Consider the following 14,380-nt stretch of genomic DNA (forward strand, 5'->3'; position numbering starts at 1 on the left):
AGACACTCGCCACAGCGAGCTAACGAGGCTATGCTATCTAGCCTAGGTACACGTTGTGGAATACAGTGGAATATCTTCCATACAAACAAACGTCGAGCGACCTGTTTAGCTGAAAGGTTGGTATAGCTCAAAATGGGGGGGGGGGGGTCATCAAACACACAGAGGAAAATGAATGAATAATCCTTTCTGCTGAGCAGATCAGAGCAACTTTCGCTATGCGCCGAAGGTTAAGCAACAACGCCATTAGCTTCAGAGACCAGTGTTGCCAGATTCTATGAGAGAAATAAGCAACCAGGTCTGGGGAAAAAAAAGCCCAAAATAAGCGACTAGATCTACAAGCTCACAACGCGTCGCATCGCGAGAGACGCACTGTGAGCTTGTAGATCTGCTATTTTCACATACAATCTTGGGGGCTAACTTATAATAAAAATACCTGGCAACACTGGCTCGTGAAGATAGGCGGTGCTCAGACCATAGGCTCAGACAGTGAAACCGGAGTACAATGCCTAGCTATGACCAATCGAAACCACTATGCAAAATCTCGGCCAAGTGTCTCTCCACCCCCAAACATACACACAAACTCGCACAAAAGCAGCCTACTATGCTATACAAATGTAACCATTTAATGATTCTAAAACAATTATCTTTTACAATAAAAGCCTTCTTCAACATTCGAACTGTGTTAATATGAAGAAGAAAAAAACCAAAAACACAAAAAAAAACGATCTAAATGTTCCATTTTCTACTTATTGTCAACTGGCGACATGAGGAAGCTTTGACCAGTAGCAGACACATATGTGTCACATAGTGTGTGTGACTATCTTCCACTGAAAGGCTCCCCCCCTGTATGAGTCCTCATGTGTATTTTTACAGCACTTCTGTCAGCAAAGCTTTGACCACAAACTGTACAAGAAAATGGCTTTTCGCCTGTATGAGTCCTTAAGTGTTTTTTTAGATCACACTTTTGAGCACAGCCTTTACCACAAACTGTACAAGAAAAGGGCTTTTCACCTGTATGTGTCATCATGTGTATTTTCTGAGTAGACATTCTAGCAAAGCCTTTACCACAAACTGCACAAGAAAAGGGCTTTTCACCTGTATGAGTCCTCATGTGGTTTTTTATAGTGCTTCTGTCAGCAAAGCTTTGGCCACAAACAGTACAAGAAATGGGCTTTTCGCCTGTATGAGTTCTCAAATGTGTTTTTAGAGTACTTATCTGACTAAAGCTTTGACTACAAACAGTACAAGAAAAGGGCTTTTCGCCTGTATGAGTCCTCATGTGTTTTTTTAGATCACTTGTGCAAAGACAGCCTCTACCACAAACTGTACAAGGATAGGGCTTTTCACCTGTATGAGTCCTCATGTGTTTTTTTAGATCACCCTTGTAAGCACAACCTTTACCACAAACTGCACAATAAAAGGGCTTTTCGCCTGTATGAGTCCTCATGTGTTTTTTTAGATCACCCTTGTAAGCGCAGCTTTTCCCACAAACTGTACAAGCAAAGGGCTTTTCCCCTGTGTGAATCATTGTGTCTCTCTTATGATGTACCTTGTGATTAAACATTTTGCCACACACAAATGTCTTCTCTGTGGGACTCCTCATGGAGTGAGGATGTTTCGATGATTTCAGGTCCTGGGACAGCTTGTGCTGCCCTCCCTCATGTTGCGTCTTGTGTGATTTCAGAGTGTTTAAAGCTGACTGATCTCCCCTAGTCTCCTCCCACTCATCACTGTCTTCAGTGTCTGATTCAGAACAGTGTGAAGAGAGGAGCTGGTCATCACTAGTTGGTCGTGATGCTCCACAGTCCTCTACATCAGCTTGTGTTTTCATGTGTTCAGTTGAGGTGCGGGCTACAGGCTCTGTCTCTCTGTTTTCATCATCACCTTCACTTTTCACTGCTAGTAATGTCAACGTTGACCCACCAACCACTTCTGGTCTTTCAAGTGGGTCCTCCTGTTCCTCTTTAATCTGTGGAGGTTGTGGTTCCTCCTGGACCAGACTGGAGCTCCACTCCTCTTCAGGTGAAACCTCCTCTTTACACACTGGGCCATGCAGGAAGTCTAGGAAAAAGATAGAATGAGACTCTATACTATAATATAATATGTTATGCACCGACTACGCTCTGTGGTATAAATAGTGGGCCAGGGACGCAACGTTCCCAGTTCAATCCCGGGCTGGGGGGCTCCTTTGGATAAAAGCGCTATATAAATGCATAGGGATGGGTATCGTTAGGAGTTTTACGAGTCCGGTTCCGGTTCTGCTTATCGGATCCGGTTCCTATCGGTTCCATATTTCGGTTCCAAAATGGTAAAAAAATAAGGTCAAATTTAATAGAGATGCACCGAATGGAAAATTATTGGCCAAAACCGGATACCGAATACAGGAAACACTTGGCCGAAAACCGAAAAGCTGGAAATTACTAATATTTTTTTGTGCCATTGCTGTCATGGCTGTGCCTCTGTTGTAGAGCTACATGATTATGGCAAAACTTATCATAACTATAATGGGTCCATATTGAGATCAGTTATTCAAAAAATATTTATTTATTGTGTAGAATTATTGATTTACTATTGTGTAGTAATAAAATACAATATGCCTCAAAACATTACCCTGCCATATTCAAGAAATTAAAACAAATATTGAATAGCCTAGCAAAGGGAATTATGCGGGCGATGTGGGGAGGAATTTGGCTGGGCTGATTGCGCTCGGAGAGAAGCAGCAGCTCTTTACTCCTCCATACAGAGAGACGCAACTGATGTATACTTCTCCATACAACAGTGTTTTACCGGATTTGTGATTTTTGATCAGATTGTGCTGTTTGTGTAGGACTTCTAAACGCCTTTGTTTGAACGGCTTTTAGCGCGTCTAGGAACCAATATGCAGAACCGAAATTACATATTTTGTATGGGTACCCGGTACCGACCATTTCTTTATCGGTTCCTACTTGGAATCGTATTTCGGTACCCAACCCTATAAATGCACCAGTTAGTTACCAATTAGATGTAGCAGTAGCAGGTTAGTTAATACTGAAGCAGAATTAACTGCAAAGCCTAAAGGGAACCCAATAATAATATTACAACTGTACCATCGTCCGATTCATGGTACATCATCCTATAATTCTACAAAGCTCTGTGCGTGCTGCATGCGTGCGCGCTGTGTGTGTGCGTCCCCAAAATCTCTTCTGCCCGGTTCTCCTCAGTGGCTGGAGCAATTGATCTGCATTTGCACACAGCCATTGACCATTACCATGAGCACGGAACATCGCTTTCCCCAAATGTCAGCTGTTTAGCATTTTTGTGTTTGCTGGCTCCCGGGTTGCCAAATCATGTGTGTGAAACAAGCACCGGTGTTGCCACATCCGTGAAACAAGCGGACCATCCGTGAAAGAAACGGACCATGATGCACTTTGGGTGCTCATATCCGGGTCGGGTATGGTCTAGTTTAGATCGATGCAGGGGTCCATGCATCAATATAGTCACATTGTTAATGCTTAAATCGATAACCGATTCATATCGGTTCATCTTTACACCCTCAGTACCGGCCCACTTTCTCCAATAAAATAAATAAAGAGAGAGTGCTTGAAACTTACTAAGATCCAGGTCTTCAGGTTCTTGTTTGAGGTGGTCTTCAGGTTCCTGTTTAATAGAAACAGTCCTGGCTGGAAAACAGATCTTCACCTGCAGACTAGACTCCACACACTGGTCTGGAATAAAGGAATACAATAAATGCTTTAATAATAAGAACTTTAATAATAAGGATTTTGGTATGACATGGATACAAACTTTAATAATAAGGACTTTGATTGATGTTATATGAATGAGGACTTTAATAATAAAAACTTTGACGTGACATGAATAAGGACATTAATAATAAGGACTGTGAGACATAAATAAGGACTTTAATAATAAGGACTTTGATGTGACATGAATAAGGACTAGATTTTATATTGAGAGACTATAGGACTATAAGATATTTATCATATTAAACTTTATAAACAGCATAATGCTCCTGTATAAAACTGAACCAGACTAAAACATCTAGCAAGCAGTATTTTCTATTTACTTTTTTATTTGAAACAACCAATCGGTTTGATAACGGGTTTACGATCCTGAAATAGATAACACAAGTAGGTATAATATTGTTGCTGTCAGGTGGAAACTTCTTATGTCCAAAACCGTTACTTTTCAGAATTCTAATTCAAAAAGTAGCCTAAATAGCAGATCAAAAGCTTGTAGATAGGCTATTTTGGCTACTTTTATGTGACACTGTAGTATGATGAATTAGGACATTAATTTACAAAAACACATGGAGATACAAACAAGGTTTCTGCTATAATAGAACAGTGAGAATCATGTAGATCTCAGGATTCACATTGGGAACGGTGTGGCTCCAATGATGATCTCTGACTTCATTTGACCACATGTATGTATTAATCTTGACGTGGTGACGGATGTACGTGTGCGTGTGTGCGTGTGTGTGTGTGTGTGTGTGTGTGTGGGTGGTAGGGGGGTAGGCTATAGAACATATTACAGCAGTGTGTCAAATCAAAGCAATGTGGGACAAGGAGTAAAACTCTGTCATCAAAACGGAGCTTACTGACTGGTCTATTAATCTACAATCTATGATCCCATAAAACAGATCTACAACCTAACAACACCTTCTTCAACTCGTTGGATAGCTTTTATGGTCCGCTAGAACTTAAAACATCTGAGAGAGTGGCGGAAATGCTTTACTTTTTGGCATACGATGTGCAGAAAGGGGTAAGAAACATGTAAAGTGGAAAATGTGCGACAATGTCTACCGCAAACGGCAGAAACAAACGAGGAACCTCATCTCGGAGCTATATAGCGGAGGGAGAGGTTCCGTCGGAGCTACTCACCATGCAAACACTGTCCTACCTGCAGTGTGTAGTTTCAGGGGCGGAACGCCCATTCAAAGTGGGGGGGTCGCGACCCCCCCCCCCCCCCCCCCACACACTTGCACAGATCCGTGATTTCATACCACCCACTTTTGGTCTGACTGTTTTCTTCTTTTTCTCTCGCTTATACAGCTCAGTTCACCCATATGTTATGTATGAAAGCCTATTGGCCCATTTAGATTGATTGAATGGCCATCCAGCCAATCACAGCTATTGGCCAACCCACCAGTCCAAGCCATTGGTCCATGCTGCCGTTGCTATGGTTGCCACGACAAGATCCGGAAGTTCTGCAGCCAGCGTTGCCATGTCCGCTTATCATAAGCGAGTTTGGCCTTGTTTTTCTGTAAAGTGACTTGTGGGTTGCGTTTTTTTTTGGCTTGTTTATAAAGTGTATAGTTGCTTATTTATCCAAATTTCACCCCCCCAGATGTTTTGAAAATAGCCGACGTATACAGTATGCTAAGTTTAAAGTGCCTAGTCGCCTCTTTTGGGCTTGGTTTCCTCGACCTTGGTTGCTTATTTCTCTCACAAATTCTGGCAACACTGTCTACAATACGTCATAAAATCCATTCAGTGTGTTTGCCGGCTCAGATGTGCATGCTATGAAGAGAGCACAGCTGCAGAAGAAAACAAACTTCAAAACTCGGATGAATACTGATTAGAGGTAAGTTATAGGATGTTTAGTTAATATTGTAGCGAACAATATGTGTAATTTTCATTTGTAACGTGGTCTTATGATGATAAAACTCGTCCTTGAACAGACAAATTAAGTCCATTCGATAGTTACATTGTTTGTTTGTGTAGGCTACTGTAGTTAGCTTAGCCTGTTGATGCTCGCTTGATGGTCTGTTGGTCACTGTGTGCAATGTTTATAAATGTTCTGCAAGGAGGGAAACAGAAGAGGATTGATGCCTTTTTCAAACCACGTAGTCATGTAAGTGGAGCTCATTACTATACTATGTCTTTACTTTGGAAGGAAACTGCAATTACATTATCTTTATAAGTATTGTATAAATTCTATGTACAATGTGTGTCATTTAGATAGATTAAAGCTCATGTTGTGTTGTGTAATGTATTGAGCTAATCTAAGCTTTATATAGGATGAGGTTGTGTTCTGCATGTTTAGGATTGTACATCACATCAGCCAACATCTTGCTCGGTGGGAGAGCAAGATGACGACGTCGAGGTGAGTTGTCAAATATAATTGCCAGGCCACAATTGCAAAAAAGGATTAGTTTTACCCATGGTTTTAAGATTTGCTCTTAAATAAAAGTCAATATGTTAGGCTGTGTGTGGTAGAGATGCAGGAGGCAGAGTAGACGGGGCTCTGAAAAATCATATCAATGTGTTTTTTCTTTTTTCTTTTGCATAATAGGATGTTGAAGAGGTTAACACAGGAGAAGAGCTGGATGAGGACCAGGACAGTACAGAGGTGAGCTATCAAGTGAAATTATTATTTTGAGGGTTGCCCTCATCCTAAAGTTAACATGTTTAGATGTGGTAGAGATGTATTCAGTAGGTGACAGAGGAGTAATATGCTCTGGAATATTCACATTGAGCTACATTATGTCAATGAGTTTTTTTTTGGTTTTTTTACATTGTAGGATGCTGAATTGGTAGATCAAGAAGGAGAGGATGAGGACGTTATGGGCACAGGAGAAGACCTGGATGAGGACCAGGACAGTACAGAGGTGAGCTATCAAGTGAAATTATTAGTTTGAGGGTTGCCCTCATCCTAAAGTTAACATGTTTAGCTGGGGTAGAGATGTACTCAGTAGGCGACAGATGAGTAATATGCTCTGGAATATTAACATTGAGCTACATTATGTCAATCAGTTTGTTTGTTTTTACATTATAGGATGAATTAATAGGCGCTCAAGGAGGAGAGGACCATATGGGCACAGGAGAAGAGCTGGATGAGGACCAGGACTCTGAGGTTTGCCCTCATCCTAAAGTTAACATGATTAGCTGTGGTAGAGATGTATTCAGTAGGAGACGGATGAGTAATATGCTCTGGAATGGGTGCAATACGTTAGTCCGACAGCGCATTCCTCCGACAGCGCAGTGCTCCGACATTAAACAGTAAACCCGAACCAAACCCGCACCCTAACCCTAACCGCACGCAGATGCCACATAGTCGGAGAAAAGGTCTGTCGGATTAACGCATGCCTCCCCTCTGGAATATTAACATTGAGCTACATTATGTCAATTAGTTTGTTTTTACATTATAGGATATTGAATTCGTGGGTGCTCAAGAAGGAGAGGATGAGGACGTTATGGGCACAGGAGAAGAGCTGGATGAGGACCAGGACAGTACAGAGGTGAGCTATCAAGTTAAATAATTAGTTGGAGGTTTGCCTTCATCCTAAAGTTAACATGTTTAGCTGGGGTAGAGATGTATTCAGTATGCGACAGATGAGTAATATGCTCTGGAATATTAACATTGAGCTACATTATGTCAATCAGTTTGTTTGTGTTTGTTTTTTACATTATAGGATATTGAGTTGGTAGGAGATCAAGAAGATGAGGACAGTATGGTGCAGGACACAGAGGTCACGTCTGCTGTGGCAGTCTCCGACCAACCATTCTCAGCAGCAAAACCAAATCAACCAGATCCTAGACTAATTGTCAAGAAGCAAACTTGTAGGGAAATATTCTCTTTCCTTCCAAGCTGAGTGGTACAAAAAATATCCATGGCTCCATTTCAATCACCTGCAGTTCTCCATTATAATGGATGGCACTAGAGATCAGTCAGGAAAAGAACAAGAGGCATTGTGCTTAAGGTATGTTGACAAGGATTTGCTTGTACATGAAGAATTTATTGGCTTGTATGAGGTTTCACTGACCACTGGCGAAAATCTGGCAAAGGTGATAAAGGATGTATTGCTACGCCTTAATTTGCCAATGGAAGGCTTGCGTGGCCAGACATATGATGGCGCTGCAAACATGTCTGGTAAATATTCAGGGGCACAGGCCATCATTCAGAAGGTGCAACCACTTGTTCCTTATGTACACTGTGGAGCACACTGTGTGAACCTTATCACCCAGCAAGCATGTACTGCCTCAGCTTTTATCCGAAATTCCATGCAATGGGTTCATGAGCTGGGAGTTTTATTTGGCCAGTCAGGCAAGCTGAAGGATATCTTTAAGGGAATCGCAAAAACTGGGGATGGTCCACAGCAGGCTATTAGACCACTTTGTCCCACAAGGTGGACAGTTCGCACAAGTGCTTTAAATGCTGTGCTGAATCAGTATGAGCAAGTGTTGGGGGCTTTGAGTGAGATGGCAAAAAGTCACTCAGATTCAGCAGGCAGGGCCCAGGGCTTGTATGACAAATTTCAGCATGGGAATGTTGTCCTTGGTCTTTTGCTAGCCTTAGAAATAACTCAGGATTTGGAGACTCTCAATCTTTCCCTCCAGTGCAGAACACAGACCATAGACGGCATGCTATCTGCTGTCACCATCGTGAAAGAGACCTTTGCAAAAAAGAGAAACTCAGATAGCTACCAAACGATACACACCAAGGCATCACAGATGTGTGAAAAGCTTTGTTTGATTCCAATTTCATGTCCACGTGTCCATAAGCCACCTCGACGTTACAATGGCAGTGCTCCTGTGCATGTACACTGCATTCCCCTCTGAGTACTACAGGAAAGAGTTTTACGAGGTCCTTGATGTTGTGAATACTCAGATTAAAGAGCGATTTGAGCAGGAAGGAATGAAAATGATCAGCAATCTGGAGCAAGTCCTCTTAACTGGAGAGGTCCATGATGTTGTGCAAAAGTACCCAGAGCTCAATCAGGAATCCCTGAAGACACAACTAGCAATGTTCAGAAGCAAGTTTGATTACAATTCAAGCAGTGAAGTTGTTAGTATTCTAAAGGGGGTTTGTCCGTCAGTCCGTGGCCTCTTTCATCAAATTGAAACACGTGTGAGATTGCTTATTGTTGTCCCAGTGTCATCAGCTGAAGCAGAGAGAGGCTTCAGTGGTCTCCGGAGGCTGAAGACATGGCTCCGGAGCACTATGACACAAGCACGCCTGAACAGTGTGGCTGTGCGCCATGCTCACAAGGAAAAGCTGGACAAGTTGAATAGGAAGGCAATTGCCAAATAATTTGTTTCTCGCAATGACAGTAGAAAAAGCACTTTTGGATGTATTGATTGTACCCTACTCTAGGCAGTACTTTGACAACCACTTGACCTAGTGCCTCTAAAAGTCTGTTTACCAAAACAAATCAATTGTCTTTTATGGGACATTAAGAAATGTAAGAACATTTTGCACTTTACTTTTTATACTACAGTAGTTTGATATTTTTTGCAATGTCTACCTCTGGTTAAAAGAAACAACTTTGTTACGTTTACATTTTTATCATTTGTAATTTCTACCTCAGGTTAGAACAAAAACAACTTTGTTACGTTTACAATTTTATAATTACTTTGTGCAATTTCTAACTCGGGTTTAAAAAAAACTTTGTTTACGTTTTTATCATTTTTGAAACCCATTGTTTTTTATCATTTGTGAAACCCATTAAGGCCATGGACCCCACCATCTGAAAATGTTATGTGCCAGGGATACCCCAAAAGAAAAATTCAAAAATAAATCAAATACTGCACAAATAGCAGATGAACAAGCTTGCATCACAGCACAAAGTGACGTGCTGTGAGCAACAGCCAACGCAAAAATGTCACAGATGCTTAACTGGTTTTAATGGGTTAAGAAAACTGTTGAAAAAAATGTATTAATTGCCCACTGTGATAATGTCTTTGATGACAATTTTGCACTGTTTGAATAGTTGTGCCAATTTTGTATAACTGAACTTGAAAAGAGCCTCAAATAAAATACTGGAGCTCTCAGCTGTGTCTGCACGCTTTATTTATTTGCATAATAAATTAAAACAATGTGCATACTTAGCTGCTTCTTAAAATTGTGTTAAACACAAAATAAAAAAAATACTGTAGGTCTGTTGTAATGCAGCAGCAACCACTGTAAACAAGGCAACCACATCTCATCGTGGCTTTTTAAAGTTAAACAAGTGCCTGGCAGTGCAAATATTTAATTGGCAAATGCAAAAAAAGTGGCTACTCCTCATTTTTTTTAACAGAATATTTGAAAGTGCAATTAACAGTAAAGAAAAAAACAAATACACCATCAAAAGAATAAACCTACAGTACACATACTAAATTAAAACAATGTGCATACAGTACTTAGCTGCTTCTTAAAATTGTATTAAACACAAAATAAAAAAATAATGTAGGTCTGTTGTAATGCAGCAGCAACAAGGCAACCACATCTCATCGTGGCTTTTTAAAGTTAAACAAGTGCCTGGCAGTGCAAATATTTAATTGGCAAATGCAAAAAAAGTGGCTACTCCTTATTTTTTTAACAGAATATCTTAAAGTGAAACAACAGTAAAAAAAACTAAAACAAATACACCATAATCGAAAGAATATACCTACAAATAATAAATTAAAACACTGTGCATAGCTGCTTCTTAAAATTGTATTTAACAGAAAAGAAATAAAATACTGTAGGTCTGTTTTAGCAGCAACCACTGTAGTGTAAACAAAAGAAACCACATCTTTCATTGTGGCTTTTTTAAAGTTATCAGGCAGGTATCATCTTAACTTAGGACATGGATTAACCCAATTAAGACAACACCAGAAGAATCTCACTTAAGAGAACTTTGTCAGGTTTTTCTTGAGGAAAATTATCATTTCTGCTCTCTCTGGTGTAAGGCGGTTTCTCTCTTCATCCACTATGTTGGATGTGGTGCTAAACAGTCTCTCACTTTCAACTGAGGTGGAGGGGGCACTGAGGAATTTTAATGCAATAGCAGCAACTGCAGGAAAGCTATCATGTTTTTTTTCCCAGAACTAGAAAGGGGACTCAGAGCGAGGAATTGTTGGCTCTTGTAAATACTTTTGCATTTGAACTAGACCAACATCAATCTTACTCCCTGTTCCAGGATCACCTTTCTCCTCCAGAATGTCATCATACAGAGTCATCAAACAGCTCTTGGGTCTGCTTGGACCAGCTGCTTCCATGCGAGGCACCTTCTCTGCTGGCTCTGTTGTTTCTGAAGCTAAATCTTCTTCAGTAGCTGCTGGCTCTGTTGTAGCTGAAACTGAAGCTGCTCCATCATTTAGTGTTTGCTCTATTTTCCTGATCTCTTGCATCAGGGCATCCCTGGCTTGCTGGGCTGTGACATCACCTGTGAAGAATCTGACACAAAAATAAAATAGGTTGAGCACAACTATACTATAGTGTAGTTAAGCAGTAAGCACCAGCCAGTCATGTGTGAATTAAATAAACATGTTAAAAATAAATCTGTAAATACAATTACCTCTCTCTCTCTCTCTCTCTCTCTCCCGTCTCTCCCGTCTCTCTCTCTCTCTCTCTCTCTCTCTCTCTCTCTCTCTCTCTCTCTCTCTCTCTCTCTCTCTCTCTCTCTCTCTCTCTCTCTCTCTCTCTCTCTCTCTCTCTCTCTCTCTCTCTCTCTCTCTCTCTCTCTCTCTCTCTCTCTCTCTCTCTCTCTAATCCGTCTCTCTATTCTCTCTCTCTCTATTCCGTCTCTCTATTCTCTCTCTCTCTATTCCGTCTCTCTCTCTCTCTCTCTCTCTCTCTCTCTCTCTCTCTCTCTCTCTCTCTCTCTCTCTCTCTCTCTCTCTCTCTCTCTCTCTCTCTCTCTCTCTCTCTCTCTCTCTCTCTCTCTCTCTCTCTCTCTCTCTCTCTCTCTCTCTCTCCTACAGTTCTAAATGTTATCTAGTTTGTGCAGCATTTCACATTTAAAAACACAGCCAACAACATTGTATTGATAAAACATTGAATACATGCTGTCTTACCTGTCTTTGTAGCGTGGGTCCACTAAAGTGGCTATAGAGTACAGGGGTTGACCTTCGGTGGTGCTAAATCGTCTGTTGACAGCTTCCAACAGCGTACGTTTCATTGTTTTTATTCCACTGTCAGCACTGGTCTCCCGACTGAGCAGTCGCTTAAGAACGGTGATGGCTGGGATCACATCGGCTGCAGTGGAGGTCGCTGAGCTGATGTTTTTAGTTGTCTCCTCGAAGGGTTCCAGTACTGTCACTGTTTTTTCCAACAATGACCACTCGTTGGCAGACAGTGTTGCTGGCAGGTTGTGGTCCGCTTGATATGCACAGAGGGCTCGTTTCTGTTCCAGAAGGCTTTTTATCATATATAGCGAGCTGTTCCACCTAGTCTGAACGTCTTGCTGGAGACGTTTTGTGTCCTGCTGTAGCTCTAATTGAACGTCTTGAAAGCGGGACTGTGCAACTTGTGAATGTTTAAAATTAGTCACTATTCTCCTTGCATTGGCGAGGGCATCATGTACACTGCGCTGTGAGAGCAGACCCTCGTGAACAACTAGCTGCAGTGTGTGTGCCAAGCAGCCCAAACTATCAACAGGCACCTCATCCATCGCCTTTTTCATATTACTGGCATTGTCTCTCAAAACCACATGCACTTTAGACAGTGGGATCTTCCAGTTGTCCAGCATCTCCTTCATTGTGTTTTTAATTAACTCGCTGGTGTGTGAGCCCCTGCACTCTTTAACCTGCAGCACCGCGCTGTTAAACGCATAATTCTCCGCACTCACCCAATGTGCGGTGAGACTTATTAGCGACATTGGGCTAACGGACTGGGCTAACGGACGAGGACCAGAGTCAGTAGTGAAACTCAGATTTTTAACATCTTTTAACTCAGCTGCTAACCGCGACGACACACTGTCGTATAGTTCTGGTAAAGCAGTCTCTGATATGTATTTTCTGGAGGGGATATTATATTTTGGCTCAAGGTGTTCGATCAGGCTGCGAAAGCCAACATTATCAACAACAGAGAGAGGCTGATCATCCAGCACAATGAAATTGAACACCTTCTCTGTAATTCCTTTAGCCTTCGGGGCGTCTGCTGAAAGTTTGTCTTTCTTCTTGAAAGCATCAGTGATCTTCTGCTGCGGGCATTCTCGTTCTCGATTAGCTTTCTCCAGCTCCTCGTGTTCTTTCTTGTGTTTTTGTAGATGCCTGGCCAAATTGGTGGTATTATACGACTTAATACTTTTTCCACCCCTTGGAACATGAACTTCACATACTTTGCACTTTGCTGTGCTGCTTTTTGGCGTCTCAAGTGTGAAATACTTCCAAATTAAGGACATGTTTACTTTGTGCCGGCTCCACGCTCCACCAGACGAAAACACTTCCTGAGCGGGGCTACTCCGTGTCTGCAGGTAAATGGAAGCCTCACCCCAAAACTCATGGCCCCATTGTTTTTTCACGGACCAGTGGTTCTTGTATTTGTTTTACTGGGGATAAGGTTATACATACGTTTAGGGTTAGGCATACATTACTGAGGTTAAGTTTAGGGATAAGGTTAGGTTTTTGCACCGTTTTACTGAGGTTACGTTTAGGGCGTTTAGGCATAGTTTGCTGGGGCTACTGTGTTTTGGGACGAGCGTTTTGGTATTCAGTCTACAGTCTTCACATGCTGTGAGGGCCGTCAGAAAAGACTGGAGAAGCGATGAAAAAAAGTTTGCAGGACTGTTTTATCTAATAGTAATTCTTTTTTTAAACTTTTTTTTTTTTAACTTTTTTTTTTTTTAACTTTTTTTTATCGGAACGTGGATCGATTATGTCATGTCCGATATCCGATACGTGAAATAAGTATCGGTGCAACTCTAATAACAATAACATCAGATACATTTATCATGTGAAATTGCTGTAACATAACTGCAAAGGCACCCCCAAGTTTTTTTTTTGTGTAAAAAAAAGAGGCCCCAAAAAAAAATCTGAGAGGCTGTGACACCCCTGTGTAGTTTGATGTTGTGTGTGTAACAGACATACCTGCAGTGTGTAGATCGATGTCCAGCAGTTTGTTTTGTGTCTCCAGTAGAGTTTCTAGTGTCTCCATCTCTCTCTGGAAGAGGTTGCACATGAACTCTGCAACCGCACTGAGGCGCTCCAACACAAACACTCTGACAAGCTTCACACAACAAACATCAGCACCACGCTGCTGTTTGTCCAAAACACACAATATCTCCTCTCCCACCGACGTCATGTGTTCATTTATCTTCAGCCGTACAGACTCCATTTGACACGTTTTTACCTCCTTTATGACACGTTTTTCACCACGACGAGTTATTATAATTATAGAGTTATAATATATCGGTTATGACCACGCTGATAATCAGTGTTATTGTTAGCGGAACGGAGCTCTCTATGGTGCGTTTACTGCGTTATGTTCATAGAGTTAAAAGGGTTATGATCATAGAGTTAAAAAATAATAGAGAGGGCACCGAATATCGCCTCCCATCCACTTGCATTGAGTTGCTCACCCAGCGCATGGGCCGAAATCACCCCTTCTTCCGGGTTGGAAACGTATTGGAAAATGTGATGCGCGCGGCCTATTTGCGTCACTGGGGCCCCATGGGCTCGTTCATATACATTGG

The 14,380-nt window shown here is 41.6% G+C and overlaps 1 long non-coding RNA gene across 1 annotated transcript; it reads right to left on the minus strand.

The window, feature by feature from the left end:
- Positions 1-433: 433 nt before the first annotated feature.
- Positions 434-14,154, minus strand: LOC311043837. The gene is made up of 3 exons (XR_014600655.1): positions 13,776-14,154; positions 3,591-3,704; positions 434-2,061 (listed from the first exon to the last, which is right to left on the minus strand). It is a non-coding gene; the product is annotated as an uncharacterized lncRNA (long non-coding RNA).
- Positions 14,155-14,380: the final 226 nt, after the last annotated feature.

The sequence above is a fragment of the Gymnoscopelus microlampas genome (assembly GCF_963454915.1).
Source record: "Gymnoscopelus microlampas genome assembly, chromosome: 4".
Classification (NCBI taxonomy): domain Eukaryota; kingdom Metazoa; phylum Chordata; class Actinopteri; order Myctophiformes; family Myctophidae; genus Gymnoscopelus; species Gymnoscopelus microlampas.